At 43.6% G+C, this 16,148-nt stretch overlaps 1 protein-coding gene across 4 annotated transcripts in view; it reads right to left on the bottom strand.

Moving 5' to 3' along the window:
• The window catches only part of WDFY3 (WD repeat and FYVE domain containing 3), a 147,997-nt gene extending 134,299 nt beyond the window's left edge, over positions 1–13,698 (bottom strand). For all 4 annotated transcript variants that reach the window (XM_056489731.1, XM_056489733.1, XM_056489732.1 and 1 more), the window contains exon 1: positions 13,332–13,698. The gene's annotated coding sequence lies outside the window, so the exon portion shown is untranslated. The remainder of the gene's footprint in view (positions 1–13,331) is intronic.
• Between the last annotated feature and the right edge of the window lie 2,450 nt (positions 13,699–16,148).

Here is a 16,148-nt window from a genome sequence, read left to right as displayed (position 1 = left end):
TATTAAACAACAAACAAACAAAAAACCCACAGAGCCAGGAAAGGGAATTAACGCGTTTGTTTCATTTGAAGCACTCCCAGGAGCAACAGTAGCACTTGCATGCCAGACTCCCAAGAACAAACAGGGCAAGAGAAACACTAACTGTGAAACAGAGATGGGTCACTAAGCTGGGCTCTTACTTGTGGCAAGCTGACACATTCCTTCCCTCTGCCTGTCCAGACTTGTCAGCATTCTGCCTGGAACAGGCTGAAAAACCTATAGCCATGTTGATAATGTAAGGCACGTTCAGAAAGCACCTCTTCCTCTACCATCCCAAAGGGAGAACTCCACCAACCAGCAAGAAGCGCCCAACAGGGCACAAGGGTAACAAGGTGTCACTAACCAGCCACATGAAGCAGGAACACAACGAAGAGTACAAATAAACATTCAGGGTGACTGAGGAGTAAACAGTGCCAGAGGTACAAAAGAAATACTCCCTCTGAAATTTACCAAACTTTCTCATCCAGTTAAAAAGCAGGGACAAATCTCTGCCTATGTCCAAGTGAGACTGACTAGTGCTCTTTCCTAAACTGAAAGATGATGAGGAAAAGAGTGTTGCATGATGATTGCAACATAACTTTCTTAAGCTTGCAGATCTATAAAGATAGTTGAGAAGAGAAACTGTCTTCCAAGACCTACTGTGGCACAAATGGGACTCCTTTGTCTCTACTTCCACCTCCCCGCCCTGTTGACAATACAACCAGCACGCTGGAAGCCAAAAAGAAACAAATTGGTTTAGTACTAGAAGAACCTCATATTCTGAAATCATCTGACATGCTTAAACGATTAAGAAAAAATTAAAAAACACACACCAATAACAACAAAACAAAACACACAGCAAAACAACACCAAAACCCCACAAACCAAACAGACACAAAACCCCAACTCCCTCCAAGCCCTCACTTACTGGGTTGAGAAATTTCTACCATTTGAGACTGAACTGTCACTATGATAATGTTATTTAGACAAGCTATATTAGCTCAGCTTTGCCAGACATCTTTCTCAAAGACATTTATATTTCCTATCTCACCTGCATTTTATTAAATTGATCACTTTGAGATAAGCATGGTATCTGCACATGAATGTACTCATTCACTACCAGAGCTGGCACGTGCTGCTCAGCATCATTAAACTGATACCTTCAGCTCAGCAACCTCCCTTTAATCACATTAAAGGCACACCACCTAATACAAAAAATAGAAGCCAGTAATTCATGCACCTGGGTGAGCACACTGGGGGAGTAGGTGGTAATTATGAACCAATTATTTGGATACAATTATTGGCGCCTCTCTGCAGACAGGGCACCTTCCAATGACACCCATTTCAGTACCTCCAAATGCACAGCTACATGCTAGAAACCAGAGTGGGAAGAAGGGATCTGAACACACAGAACACAAAACCCAAAAGAAGCAGCAAGCCCATGGCAGCATGAGTTACGTGACCCTTGGATGCAGCAGGAGGCATCCCTGAATTGGGGAAAGAGGGGAGGGCTTCAAAGCAGGCAAGAAATATTACTGCATAAACCAGCATGCCAACAGACTACTCTGAGACATCTAAAGGTCAGCCTTCTTATAGCTCAAGAGAGCAACCAGAATACAAATGACTACCAAACACTTAAATGTATTTTATTACTGAAAGCTAAATTTATTATTGAAGGTCAAGATAAAGTTAAAAAGAGCCTGGGTTGTCATCTCTGCATGCAGATCGTATTTACACAGCTCAGAATCCTTGGGCCGAGCAGATAATGGCATTACAACACCTACTGGAAGGTGAGCAAACTCACTTCCAGTATGAAAATTAAACCTCTTAGGAGTGGTAACTGGGCCAGGAGAACAGATTATTAACCATGTAAGATTTCCCCTTTGCTCACAGCCATTAATTACATAGCACATCTTTTTAAAAGAGACACTTCCATTCAAACAGAAGATCTTGCAACCAATGCAGCACCGCTTATGTGGATAATAATTTCTTACTGCAAAAAACATTACAGTCATACAAAGTTGATCATCACCACTGAATCACAAGATTCTTCAAGAAGCAGTTGTTTTTAACTAAGAAAGGACATCACACAGAGTGAAAAGATGTCATGTACTGTAATTATAGTGCTCCAGTAGACACATTTTTCAGATACTGCTTTGGAACACCCATGTTCTCTGTCCTTATCTCTTCCTCTCCTCCTCCTTTACCACGCCTTTTTATTGAAGTAAAAATTAATTTAGACTGGGCTAGCTATTCTTCGAGATGAATCAACATGATGTTTCAAAACTAACAGAAAATAAGAGTAACCTATCAAGAGGTATAAATTTTGAGACAGTAGTACAAGCCTACATATTCAGTACAAGCCTTCAGCTCATGATGATGTTTTGCCATCATTCTCCCAGACCTGTTTTACATTCTCTGTGAGGTCTTAGAGGAGGTCCCATCTCAGGAGTACTCATTACAAATGGTATGAGCTAATATCAAAATACTTCAGCATAGCAATGAAAAAAAGAGAGGGAGGGCAAGAATGCCACTTTCTTTCTGCAAGAGAGGAATAAGGAACAGTATTAATGCAATATCTATAAGCACATACACTCCACACAGCTCAGCCTAAGCATTATTCTAACAGTACCTGAGGAGAGAGCTGGAGGGCAACACAGAACTTATTTTCAACCCAAACACTTAAGAGTCACAATAAAATTGTCAAAAAAAAATCCTCATGTCCTGTTTGCTAGACTAGGCTTTTTCTGCTCCTACTTATATGTTGTTAATGAAGAAACTAGGGACAGAGGGAAAGGTATCTATTTTGCTGGTTTTTTATTGGTAGATTTTTTGCTTGTTAACTAGTAAACTGGACATTGCCATATAAGCAGTAATTAAAAAGGAAGGTGAAAAGAGTTCCACAAAATTCAAGATACATGCAGACAAATATCTCTTGTCCAAACTAAAAAATAACAGCAATACTTGAATTAAGAGAGAAAATAATATAGAGGAAAATAAGTCTTCATCACGCCTACATTTTCCATTCATGTAGACATCCTGAAACATTTGTACAGAAAACTACTCAAGGAGAGTCCTCATACATTAGTAAGAAAATGCAACTTTGTGCACCTACTTTTCTTCTTTAAATATCAAGACCATCTATGAACCCCAAACAGTGCAATTCTTTCAAAAACATGGGTTGTTCAGAGACTTTTCATCCAACATTATTTAATGGTTTAACAAGAAAGTGTGACTTCTGACCAATGTTCTTTGCATGTTCCAAGTTAATAGGAAACTTTCAGCCAAGTCAGCATGCTCCTGATCAAGCTCCTGTCCTTCTCCACCTGATAAAGTGCAAGCTCATTTCTTTGAACATCCACCTTAAGCTAAGTAAAAGGGTCAAAGGGCACTTGTCTGTAGTTAATTTGTTTAAATGCACCAAAGCAGCTTGCTTTCTCCTGGGCAGAGAGAGGTAAGAGCTCTCTACAAGCTGTGCTAACTTTCAACAAAGTTTCCCTCAGCCACTGCTGGGATCTCACAGCTGCTGGCACATCACTACTGCCCACCACTCCATAAGCAAACAGAGAAGTGTAAGCAACAGACCAGTTACAAGCCCAATAGTGGACAAAAAAAACAAACAAACAAACAAACAAACAAAAAAAAAAAAAAAAAAAAAAAACCCAAAAAACAAAAAAAAAAACCACAGTTACAGTAAAATATCCAGTACTTTCACAGCCTAACACATTAAAAACTATTTATTATCTTCAGTATCACATAAAAAGGAAGATAAGAAAAAAAAAAAAATCACACTCTGCCTATCTGCCACTGGGCTTCACAGTGGACATGAAAGATTCTCATGTTTTCATTTACTATTTAAAGCATACAAAAAGCTTGTACCATACCCTTACCCCTTTCTGTAAAAAGTCAGGCCACTAAGCACCATGCTCCCAACTTCTGCAAATATCCTGGTTCAAGCACAGTTACAGATGTCCCTTCCAACCAATATTTGTCTCGTGTGTTAAAACTTTTTCAGGTGAACTTAAAAATTAAGATGAGTCCTTCTTCACATCACATAGTAAAGATGAGTATTCAGAGACAGCAGCAGTCAGTCTGTTGAACCTAAGTCAAGAAAATGTATTTCAATTTACTATGACCCTGCAGTACTTGAGGTGCTTCACTTTCCTACTCATTTTGAGGAGCATTACAAAGGCAGACAACAAGCAGGTCTAGAGATTTCCACTTCAGCACCACAGCCCTCAGCTTAATGCAACAAGACAATTCTAAACTGAATTCCACACAATATGAACATCTACTGATGATGGCATCCTTTCCTTTCCCTAAACTATTTAAATAAGCTTATACTCATACTTCATACTATTATGTTTTCATTTTAAATGTTCATCCTGACACAGGTGGCAAGTCCAACTTCATCCTGCAAAAAGGATGATGGAAAAGAGGATTGACAGGAAAGAAGAGGAGAGTTTTCATCCTTTAAATTTATTCTGTCTGTGCCAGGGGAATCTAAAGCCTCACCTTGGTATATTCTCCACTTAATCTGAGCTACTTCAGAAAAACATCAACTATACTGATCTCCTTCTATTAAGAAAGATTACAATAGAAAGACACAGAGCTAGACTAAAAAGATTTTTCCAAGTACATTATTTGCAGTACACACACCTCCTCTACCCCCTTTATTAAAAAGGAGGAAAAAACCCCAACCAAATCCAAACAAAAACCTAAACATTCATATCATCATCTGTATTTGAAGCATACAATATATACCTATATGCTTTACTGAAATAAAAATGAGCTGTAATTTCAAGGGTTTGACTGATCAGTAGGCTATCCCAATTCACACCAGGAAACTCTATGTGCTGATTTTGGCTGGGGCAGAGTTAATTTTACTCACAGTGGCTGGCATGGGGGTGTGTTTTAGATTTATGCTGAACTCAGGGTTGATAATACAGAGATGTTTTTGTTGTTGCTGAGCAGAGCTTACACAGAGCCAGGGCCTTTTCTGCTTTTTGTGCTGCCACACTGGTGAGGAAGATGAGGGTGCCTGAGAAGGTGGGAGGAGACCCAGCCCAGACAGGTGACCCCAACTGACCAAAGGGATATCCCAGACCATGTGGCACCATGCCGGTGTATAAAGTGAGGGGAAGAAGGAAAGGGGGAACATTAGGAATGATGGTGTTTATCTTCCCAAGTCCCCCATGATGGAGGCCTGCTCTCCTGCCTGCCCACAAGCAAGCAGGGAATTCATTCCCTCTTTTGCTCTGCTTGTGTGTGGAGCTTCTGCTTTCCCTGTTAAACTGTCTCTATCTCAGCCCACAGGTTTCCCAGCTTTTACCTCTCTGATTCCCTCACCATTCCTGGTGCAGTGTGAGTGAGCAAGTGGCTACATACGGCTTGGTTGCTGGCTGGGGATAAACCCTGACACTGTACAAGTAATTAAAAAAAAGAAATCCTGCTACTTGTATAATACAACTGTGTACAAAACCATCATCAGTCAAACCACAAGGGCTTTCAACAGACAGCAGGGAAGCCATGGTCTCCCCTATCCTGATCCAACACTGCTGGGAACATGGCTATGTTTCTGGAAAGAAATGAAAGCAAAATATTTCTGTCTCCAGAAATTGCTACAGTCAAAGTAAGACATGTTGCTACGGTGCCTTTACAAACTCTAATAATGAAAAGCTTGAAAAGATACTCCCTGGTTACTTCATGACCCACTCAAAACCTAAATTAAGTATTCGTCACTAGCTTAGGCTCACTGCTCAGAACTGTTAAAAAGAAACTTCTGCAAACCTAATTAACAAGCAAATTAGCATTCTCTTAGACCATATCCATAGAGACTTTGTTTTTACATTTTTACTGTGGCTCACTGCTCAACTGCTGACTCAAGTATTAGTATTTAACTTGTGATGCAATACCAAAACAGTTTCTATGCCTATTCCACATGACTACTTATAAAATTATAACAAATGTTTACTTCTGCTGTTCAGAGAGGTATCCTTTCTTCTGCAAGTGTAAAGAAACTCCCCAAATAAAATAAATTTCACTCCTCAGTCACTTTATCAGACAGGAAACCAGCGATTACAAGAATATTACCAGCCCAGATCACAGCCTTCTCAATCTCATCATACCTGTGGTACTCCAGCCCAGAGCATTTTGCCATGTGAAGATTCCAAAGATGATGTAACTCTCACAGTTGTGGGAAAAAAAAGACAACTGCATACTTAAGGCTCAAAATCAAAAAAGTCTGTGCTTGCAATGCTTTAAAAGCCGTAACTTGAGCCAATCCCACTACTGAGGGCCTACACCATGACATTTCAACTCTGAGAACACCAAAAGCCCCAACTTTCACATTAAGAAATGCACTCTTTACCTGTTTTCTCTGTCATTCTGCCATGTAATACATTCTGTACTCTGTGCACTCCTGCAAATACAAATCAAGGCCTCATGTCATCCCTGGCTCTCACTGGAAGACCCAAGGACCTCCTTAAAATCCCATTAGAAGTAAACAAGCTTTGGCAAGCATACAAATGCAGAACCAAATCCTAAGACCATCAATGGCACTCTAAATGTTATCAAGATGGTGAACTCCTGTCTCTTGGTTCCCATTATTCCTTCTTTAGGCAACTGCTCAGTTCCATTTTTTGTTTTTAGTTTTTTTGGGGTTTTTTTTTTTGGGGGGGGGGCCTTTTGTGGGTGGTTTTTTGTTTGTTGTTTGGTTTTCCCCCCCAAGCTGAAGTATCATTTCTGAGCTCCCTTCCATGCATCGCTCACCCCTTGCTCTGCACACTTTGGCTGCAGGAACCACGTGAACTGGTACTGCCACTGATGCCTCCATATCAGAAAAACAAGCTTTCCCTAGAACAGCTCTCCTACCACAGGCCAATACTCCCCACTGGTCTAATAAACCTCAGACAAAAGCTCAGGCTCATTATGCCAAGTGCACTTACATGTGATTAACCTTCTCAGGGATCTTTACCTAAGGCATTCTGAACAGTCTTTTTCCCTTTCAGGATTGCCCATCATCCAAGCACTTGAAAAGTCTTTAGAAAAGTTTTATTACCAAACCAAGTTGATATTTTGGCATATTTTATCCCTCTGTATCCTTTAAACAAAATATCTTCTGGATACCCTAAGCATTTGCCTAGCCCTGCAATTTCTCCTTCTATTCCTCTTATCTCAAATTAAAAATAAAATAAAGGATATGCTTACAGTGCATAAATAACCAAACACAAACTTTAGGAAGTTCCTGCTGTACAAACCCCCTCTTCCTGTTACAGCCCAACTGTGAGCTCAGATTTTGGTTCTCAGCAAGAACCAGGGATAAGAAGCAACACTGTTTATCATCATGGCATTCAAACACATTCCACTTCCTGAAGCAACATCCCATCACCTATTACTTCACACAAATCAAACCAACCTGCTTTGGCCAAAACTGAGATTTTTTAACATGTCTTCATTTGAAAATAATAAATCATCTGGCAATATAAGAACATAAAACGTGGTTCACTTGCACCCACATTCCACCTGGCAGAATGATACTGAGAAAAGTAGCACTAGGTAGAGCTACTCTCTCATATCCAATGCCTGGTGACAACTCTGACAAAAACTGCAGTGAAACAGAAAGCCAGATGTACATTTTTCTCAAGAGCTAGTGATCCACACTCTCACTGAAGTCATCACGTTCCAAAATTGAAAGACCCCAAAAAAACCCCAAAACACCTAAGAATGTGTAGGAGTATCTTCTCCTTCTAGCCATGTGTCTATCTTAGCACTACCAAATTGTCAGCTCTGAGGTTTGGGGGTTTTATTTCCCATTTGTTTATTTGATATAGCTGGTTTAAGATAAGGAACAATTTTGCTAACTCCCCCTTAACTCTGGAATCCTTCACTACAAAACCTCAAAGGCACATTCAAAAACAAAACTGCCACAGCCATTAGTAAGAAAATGGATGATTCAATAGAGGCAACAGCTTCATAGTTAAAAAGGTCTGACTTCTCTAAGGCAGATGTCTTAGAATTGGAAAAAGAAGCTTAAGTTATTCATGTAACTGATGAATACCCAGGCAGCCTGAAAAAGTAGGAATTTCTCTCTTACATGCTTCCAGTGCAACAAAAATTTTCTGTAGAGCAAGAGAGAAAGGGATGAAATAAACCATCTGGAAAACCCACTTCTTCCATGTGCTTTCAAATTTATTATTGTCTGTACATGACGCTAGCCAACCTGATCAAAGCTTTTTCCATGTCATATTGTAGTAAAAACACATGGAAACAGCAATATTTGTGAAGGTGTTATGAACTGAACATTCTATTAATGCATATCTGATTTCTACAACTCAGATGCATCCATTTCAACTTTTGCTGACATTTTTTAAAATTTGCCTGGAAATGAGAAGCCACCTGCCTTCATACCATTCAACATCCCTTATTGTTTATGGCTCCCACACAATTCCCTCTTTCCTAGCACAACACTCTTCTACTGCATTTGAAATTTCAAAAGGTATTTTTTTATATATGCAAGTTCTGCAAATCTGTTCATATTCTGTGATATGTGAGAAGCATTACAAGTCACATGCTTATGACAAGCAGAAATGCATCATAGGGTAGTGATGAAACATCAAAACCAGCAAAGCAGTCAAACCCCTCTTCCTTTAAATGAGAAGGATCCCAAAAGATGGCATGTAGTTCTCACTGGAATAAAGTAATTCCAAAGAAACAAAACTTCCCCCCCCCCCAAAATCTCAATACTGTTTTATTTCCACTATCACAGCTTTGCTCAACAGGTAGGGAGAGAATAAAGAAAAAGAAAAATTACACCATAAAAAAGACAAAAATATTCCCTGCTATCATTCAACATTTCAAAAAGTCAGCACAATTGTCAAAAATGATGTCAATTGCACATTTCTAGACAGAACAGAAATCAGAAAATTTTGCCCCAGAGCTGTTCATGGAAAAAAACAAAAGATGTAGGTCATCTTCACTCACAAAAGACTTAAAGGAAAGAAAAAAGAAAACCCTCCTGCATATTTAGAGCAAAGCAAATAGAAAAGGAGCAAGACCTATTCTTCCTTCTTTGGACTGGACAAAGCTGCCCTTCGCACTTGTTTTGAAAGCCTCCATAGCAGCCAAAAGCTGCTAGAAGTGTAAAGTCCCCCCAACAGTGACACCAGCACCTGAGACCATGCCATGGCCTCCTCAGCAAGGTGTTGCCATGCAGTCCTCAGAGCAGCCACCAAGTCCCTGTTTGTACCAGGGAGGTGCTGCACACACTTACCTGTAATATGTAGAAGAACAGGAGATGTGACCAAAAAGCCAAAGCCTGCACTACTGCCTCATCAAACATGGGCTGCTTGCCAAACAGATGCTCTGAAGGCTGGATCACCACTAACACACACTCAGTCCTGCAAAGCTTGCAGCGCTCTCACCTGAGCCAAGAAGCTGCTCTCACCTCCCCACCAATGACTTCAGCTAAAATGTTACATCCTGCCAGCAGGATTTTGTACCCAACAAAAGGATATGGCAACATTTTCTACACTGTTTGTGGAACAGCAGCTTAAAACAAATGTACAGAGGGGCCTGATAAATATGCCCTGTTTTCTCCACCCCAATCCGGACAAGCTGTTAACAGCCCAGGAGGAGAATACAAAGTCTCCAACAGAAGATAAACAATTTCGCTCTTGTATAGCTCCTGTTATTACGAAACTGTGAACAAAATTACAAAGTTAAAAAGAGCTCTTCTAGGAGATATGACAATCTTACAGCAATGCATCTCAGTCCTTCAACACATGAAGGTTTAAAGACTCAAGCTGTTGGTCACTTACACATTTTGAATAGTGTACTACTGCAATCAGCAACACCACCAGCATGAAAAAAGAATCAAGAAGGAAACCAGTGAAGTTAAAAGCTTCTGTATTAAAGCCATGAGGACATAATTTGCTTTCCATTTACACACATATCCAGAAATCGTACTGTGGACCAACAAAAAATTCTACTTCCCATTACAAAATGCAAGTTACATCCCAGTAACATATAATAAGAATAGACTTCCATGGTACTAAGTATCACAAAAGCAAGCAAGCAATAGGGGGTAAATTGTGACTTAGGTGTATGGTTTCTCACAGCACACTTTATCTGCACTCTTCAAAATCTGTTTATTTTGGACAAATGACACAAGACTTCCTCATGGCAGGAAGTCCTGCAAGTCAAAGGCCAACTACTAAAACAGTATTTCCACTATTTTGCAACAGGGACTTAAAATCAGTTACAAACATGAACAAAACTGCTAATTATTAAGAACAGTTATGTCCTTTGGCAATTTAACCACCCAAGAGGGAAATGCTGTCTTCTCTTTACATTTTTCAGCTTAGGGCATCTTCAGAAACACAAGTGAACGCCCAGAACCCAGCCACTGAACAGTTAATACCAACATTTGGGAAGTGAAACACCATGTTCCAACACCAAAGTTTCCAAACAATCTCATGACAGTCCTGAGCATTTCAAAGGGCAAACAGAACATCTGCCCACACTCACCCCCATCCCTGCACATAAAGCACCACTGGAGTTTCCTGAATGCTAAAAACCCCACAGAACACTTGGGGAAAACTATAAATTAGTTAATGCAAGGTTGGTGGATGTGAAACACACTGTTAAATTCCTACAACAGAAGCACACATCAATACATCCTGAAGACTTGCTCGCCTTGCACACTTCTGGCAGTTTAGCTCCACTAAACCAGAGCTAAGCACCTGTAGTAATTATGTCAAGATGGACTGACACCATCATCAGCCCTTTATTAAAAACTTCTCATGCCTTTTCTCAATAGACTTGTCTCAGGCAAACTCACACAGCACTGACTCCTTCTCTCCCTTCTGCATGACTGGCTAAACCCCAAACTCCCCTTACCCAGCCACCTAACCCAGCCAGTCCCTCACACAGCATCTTTGTACCTTATCTGTCTTTTGCATGACTGCATGTCCCTTCCTCCTCACAGCACAGCCAGCAAACTCCATCCTGAACTGCAGCAGACCCTGGTTCTCAAGCTCCAACTTCATCTGCAACTGCAAGTTACTCTCAACAGCTGACCCACTCTATCCTGACCCCCATCCTCACTGGGCAGACAAGGCTGTCTCCACTTCTCTGCAATCAGTACAGCCATAATTCATTGAGGAAAATTACCTCCTGCACTATCCTTACAAACCATCTTCCCACAAGTACCAAGGTTTGCACAGCCACACAGATAGATGGCTGGCAAATCACCTTCTCAGACCACTCCTGTACCAAGACGCAACACAATAATGCGGTCTTGTTATGTCAAGGTTGAAATTATCAAGAACTAGAATTATTTTTTTTACTTAGCATCTTTCTGTAACCATTTTGAATAAAAAGATACACGTTCTTTTCCCACAGTACTGCTAAGTAGCTGATCTTGATGTACTGAACTGGAAATAAACAATTGACTGGACACACACACTAAAACCTTGATATAGAAATGTTGTAATACATTTTCAAGTGGGTGTTGAAGATATAAAGTCACAGCAGCACCATCCTTCAACTTGCTTCAACTAGACAATCAGCTGGCTAAGAGATGGAACATGATCACAATATCTGAAACATACAACATTTTTACTCCAAGTCTAGCACTCTAAAACTGCCTAACAAACTAGAAAAGCAAATGTATCCAGTTCTTAGCAAACACATATCAAACAGAAGAATACCATTCATTATCCTCCAATCTGATATTTGAGGGATTCTTCTACCCAAAACACTTTGTTATCAACTGTGTTGAGTTTGCAGAGCTGGCTCAAATTGAGCTCAACAGACTCCCACTCACAGTCCAAATGTGCAGCCAAAGTTGGACTGCCAGCACTTCTTGACCAAGGCCATGGAGCAAAGGCACAATGCCACATTAACATGGACACACTTCTAGGACACGATGCCTGCCTGCCTATAACCTCAAAGCAAAGAAAGAGACTTGGCTGGCTCACTGCCACTGACCAGCTCCCACAGCAGGTGAGCTCATATCTTCCAATGCTGTGTGTTCACCAAGACTGCACAGGATGAGTGAGATATTGCAGAAATGTCAGTTCATGCAGGCTGCACAGTTTGTTCACATAGCCTACTTCAAGATACTGCTAGCTTGTCACCAAAATGTGCCAAGGATGCAATCAGGCTGGCTCTCTGCAGAGCCTGACTAGATCCATAGGAGTCTGTGAGCTCAGGAACATCCTACAGCTGTACAGCCATAACTGGACACAGAGGCATGCACAGGCATCAGGGAGCAACCCAGCTTTGGTGAAGAAAAATAACTTCTTTTAGGTACAACATGAAAATTTTACTTTTCTTATCAGGAAACCCACCACTTGTTTTTCATAGTAGAATTTCATGGTCCAATATGTGGACATGCATGAACCTCGTCACAAACCTACATTACCAAGAAACCAAAATTCAATCATTAAAAGAAGGCCAGGACTCACAGGTCTACACTGAAATCTTGCAAGTTACTCTAGTTAGCAAAAAAATTCCAGTAAAATCACTTATGAAACTATAGATCAAAATAAATACATCTAGTCCTCTGCACTTCTTCCATAAGCGTTTCTCTATGCAGGCACAGCTAGAAATTATAGTCCTAATCTTTCAAGGTGAACATCACACAAGGTTTCAGCACCCAGCACTACTGACTGGTGTCTATGTAATCCTCTCCATTTGCCTGGACCACCTCCCAGAACTGCAGGGCGAAAACCACGCTCAAGACAAGGAGCGGGTACTTCAGCAACCCCGCAAATCCCCCCAACACCATGTTCCGAACCCTCCGACCCCCCTGTCCCCGGGGACAAGCCTGTCGGGCTCTGTAACTTCAATGTCCCTGCCGCACCGCGGGGTCGACAGCTCGAGGCTGCCGCCAAATTCAGCACCCGCACGAAAAACCAAAATAAATCGCGGGGCGAAAAAGCCGACCCGACCCAGCGGCTGTGAGCCGCCCGGGGCACCCCCACCCTCCCTGCAGGCCTCCCCAGCGCTGGGGCTCCCGCGGGAAAACCTCCCGCCCCAGCCACAACAAAGGCGGCCGGAGCGGCCCAGCGCTCCTCCGCGACCCCCGGGCTTCCCCGGGCCCCCCTGGCCGCACAGCCCTGCCCTGGAGCCGGAGGGGGCTGCCCGCGCAGTGACAATGATCGGCCGCCCCCGGCACCTGCGCCGCCGCCCCCTGCTCCGGCCCGGCCCGGCCGCTCGGCATCCCCGGGGAGCGGGGCCTGCGGGGGCGCCGGGTCTCCCCGGGCCCGCAACAAAGCGGCGGGGCCCGGGGGGCGGCGGGCACTCACCGGGGGGCGGCGGGGTGCCGGCGCGGGCAGGGGGCGGCGGGCGGTCCGTCGCTGCGGGCTCTCCTGTCTCCGCTGCGCTGTCTCCGCGAGCAGCGCTCGGCTCGGCTCGGCTCGGCTCGGCTCGGGGGCTAGGCGGCGCGGCGGCCGCGGCCGGGCGGTGCGGGCCGGGCCGGGAGGGCGGCTCCCCCCGGGCGGGCTCGGGCGGGAGGCGCCGCCGCCGCCGCTGCTGCACCGTCCGGGCGCCGGGGTCGTCCCGGCCCCATCAAGGCCGGGCCGCGCCGAGGGGGCCGCGGAGGGAGCGGGGCCGCTCCCCGCGGCGGCTGGTGGCCATCTTAGTCCTCCTCCTCCTCCTCGGCGCCGAGTGCCCCCTCCCCGCCCGGCTGCCAGCGCTGCCTCCTCCCTCCGCTCCTCCTCCTCTCCTCCCACTGCTCCCGGCTGGCTGCGGTCGCTCCCGCGGCCCGGCGAGGCCGCCCGAGGAGAGCCGCTTGGTCCCGGCAGGCCGCGGGCCCGCTTCTTCGTTCTGGGGCTTTTACCATTATCTTACTTTTTGGAGAGGTGGGTTTGGCTTCTCCCCGTTCTCTGACAGAATTCCCGCTCCTCTAGCGCTGCCCTCCCTGTCCTCTCCCCTCTGCCCCGCCGCCACAGGCCGGAGCAGCTGACAGGCGAGGAGAAGCGTCCCGGGCAGGAACCTGGATGGGGGATGAGGAAGGGAATGCAGGTGGATGCCGGAGCAAATAACCCACCCTTGGGCTGGGCTCGGGGTGCTTTCCCTTTCTCTCTTTGTCGAGGAAAGTCCGATATCCCTAGTGCGGACCACAACGAGGATTGTATCCCTGTGCTGGCTGACCAGTCTCATCTGTATGATCCAGTTGTCTAAACAGAAATAGTTTCCCTTTTCCTACTTAATCCAGAATTGCGTTAAATTCCCAACAGCCGAAAGACTCCTTTTTGTCTGCAGGACATGCTGGGCACACAGTGCAGGGGCTCACTGCAACCCCAGGCAAGCTTCATCCCCTTGGACGCTCCTGAGGAGCAAAGGTGTGTCCACACGTGTGTGACCAGATACCCTTCTGCCTTCTTCCAGTCACTTATAAACTTACCTCCTCTAAGAAATCAGCTAGCAGCCATTCACTCTCTAGCAGTTTTGTTGGGGGTATTTTTTTTGTTTGTTTACAAAATCCCTTCTAAAGCCTTCATTGAGAAAATAAAATAGCAGTTTGCAGGATCTGGCTGCAGGGGTAAAAGCTGCAATAAACAATGCATAAACCATCCGAGACCTCTACGTTTCATTGGCAAATTATCACAAGCACCAGGAACCAGGACTAGTGCCTCTTGCCTGTGCTACAGGAGTTTATTAAAGGAAGCTGTGTACTCTGTTTTGCTTGAGGACAAATGGAATAAAAGCCATTTATCCATTCTTCCTTCTCTGGCCGTTAGCATCAAAAATGCACTTAATGTTTTTTCTGGCTGGTGTTCTGCTGTTCAGATGGCAGTGGAAATTATCTGGTCCCATTCAGGTGGGAAAAACTCTCCTTAAAACTTATGGATGTCTTAAGTGAGGCTAGCTCTGCTTCAATTCCTAAGAAGCGCTCACTAAAGACAAAAGTATAACTCCAAACAAAGAAAGCCCAACTAAAAATAAAACAAGCAAGGACAAGTGTGTAACATTCTTGCCTACACAATACCTTCACTTGTTAAAGACATCTTCAGGCATTCAAAATTCACAGTGTGGACAGGAGCAACATCTAGCCCAGCTCAGGAGGACAGTCCAGGCTATAGTTTGGGTTGGAAAGGGGCTGAGTGTCCCCTTGGAATACCTGTATTTTTTTCTGTGCGGGACAATCAGTGAAGAACAGGTACCGAGAGAGAAATCAGGCACAGTATATCAGCCACAGTCATGTCACACCAACTGTATCAGTGGCAAAAGCTCTTAAGACAGTTGATATTCTTGTGTCTCTTGAGAAAAATTTTACTCCATGTGTATCTTGTTTTGCCCCTCCTAATGAAATGCTTACTTTTGCCTACTTTTGAGACATAGAGCATTGTAACAAATTCTTCTCGACCACTCTTTGCAGCTTCCCATTCCCACTTCATATGCTAAGACCTGTAATTGACACTGTCTGCTATGGAAAAGTGATATATTTGTCTATGACTAAGGCCATATAATAAATGTTACAAGGATATGAAGGGAAAATGAGAATGGTCAAAACATCAAACTACAGATTTTCTTTGGGAGATGCCTTTCTAAGGGCACTCACCATGTTTTGTATGCATCATGTAGCAGTGTATGCACAGAAGGAAAAGTATGTGTTGAGTTACATGCTATCACATACCAGATTGACATATTTTACCCCTGGAGTGAAGGCTAAGCTCAGGAGTCAGTGGAAAATATGTTTCTGCTACCGAACCTCCAAGGTTTCTATCTCAGTCCATTCAAAGCAAACATGCACTGAATTTTTACAGGTACATCTTCCAGCCATGCCAGTCTAGAAGCAAAAGCACAATGAACTCTCCTATTTGAGAATTTGGCCCCGTTTGGTGTTTTCATTCTGAGCTGCAGCAAACTGAAGCGCTGATTCCATCAGCTTGTTCCGACAGTTATTTCACTTACTGTGCAAGATGCAGCCTGTGAATGGTACATAGCAGTCACACTTCACAAAACAAACAATCTCCTCCCTGTAATTTATGTGTGGGAGGAGACTTGTATCTTTCTTAGGTAAAGATTTAGCAGGACCTATCTGAGCCAGCTCTACTGAGTAAGAATCAAAGCTAACAGACGTGGTGCTGTTCCTAATTCCCTATAAGTAGTGGGAAATC

Source organism: Oenanthe melanoleuca, chromosome 4, assembly GCF_029582105.1.
Source record: "Oenanthe melanoleuca isolate GR-GAL-2019-014 chromosome 4, OMel1.0, whole genome shotgun sequence".
Taxonomy (NCBI): Eukaryota; Metazoa; Chordata; class Aves; order Passeriformes; family Muscicapidae; genus Oenanthe; species Oenanthe melanoleuca.
The sequence above is the reverse complement of the archived record's forward strand: the minus strand, read 5'-3'. Positions and strand labels throughout refer to the sequence as shown.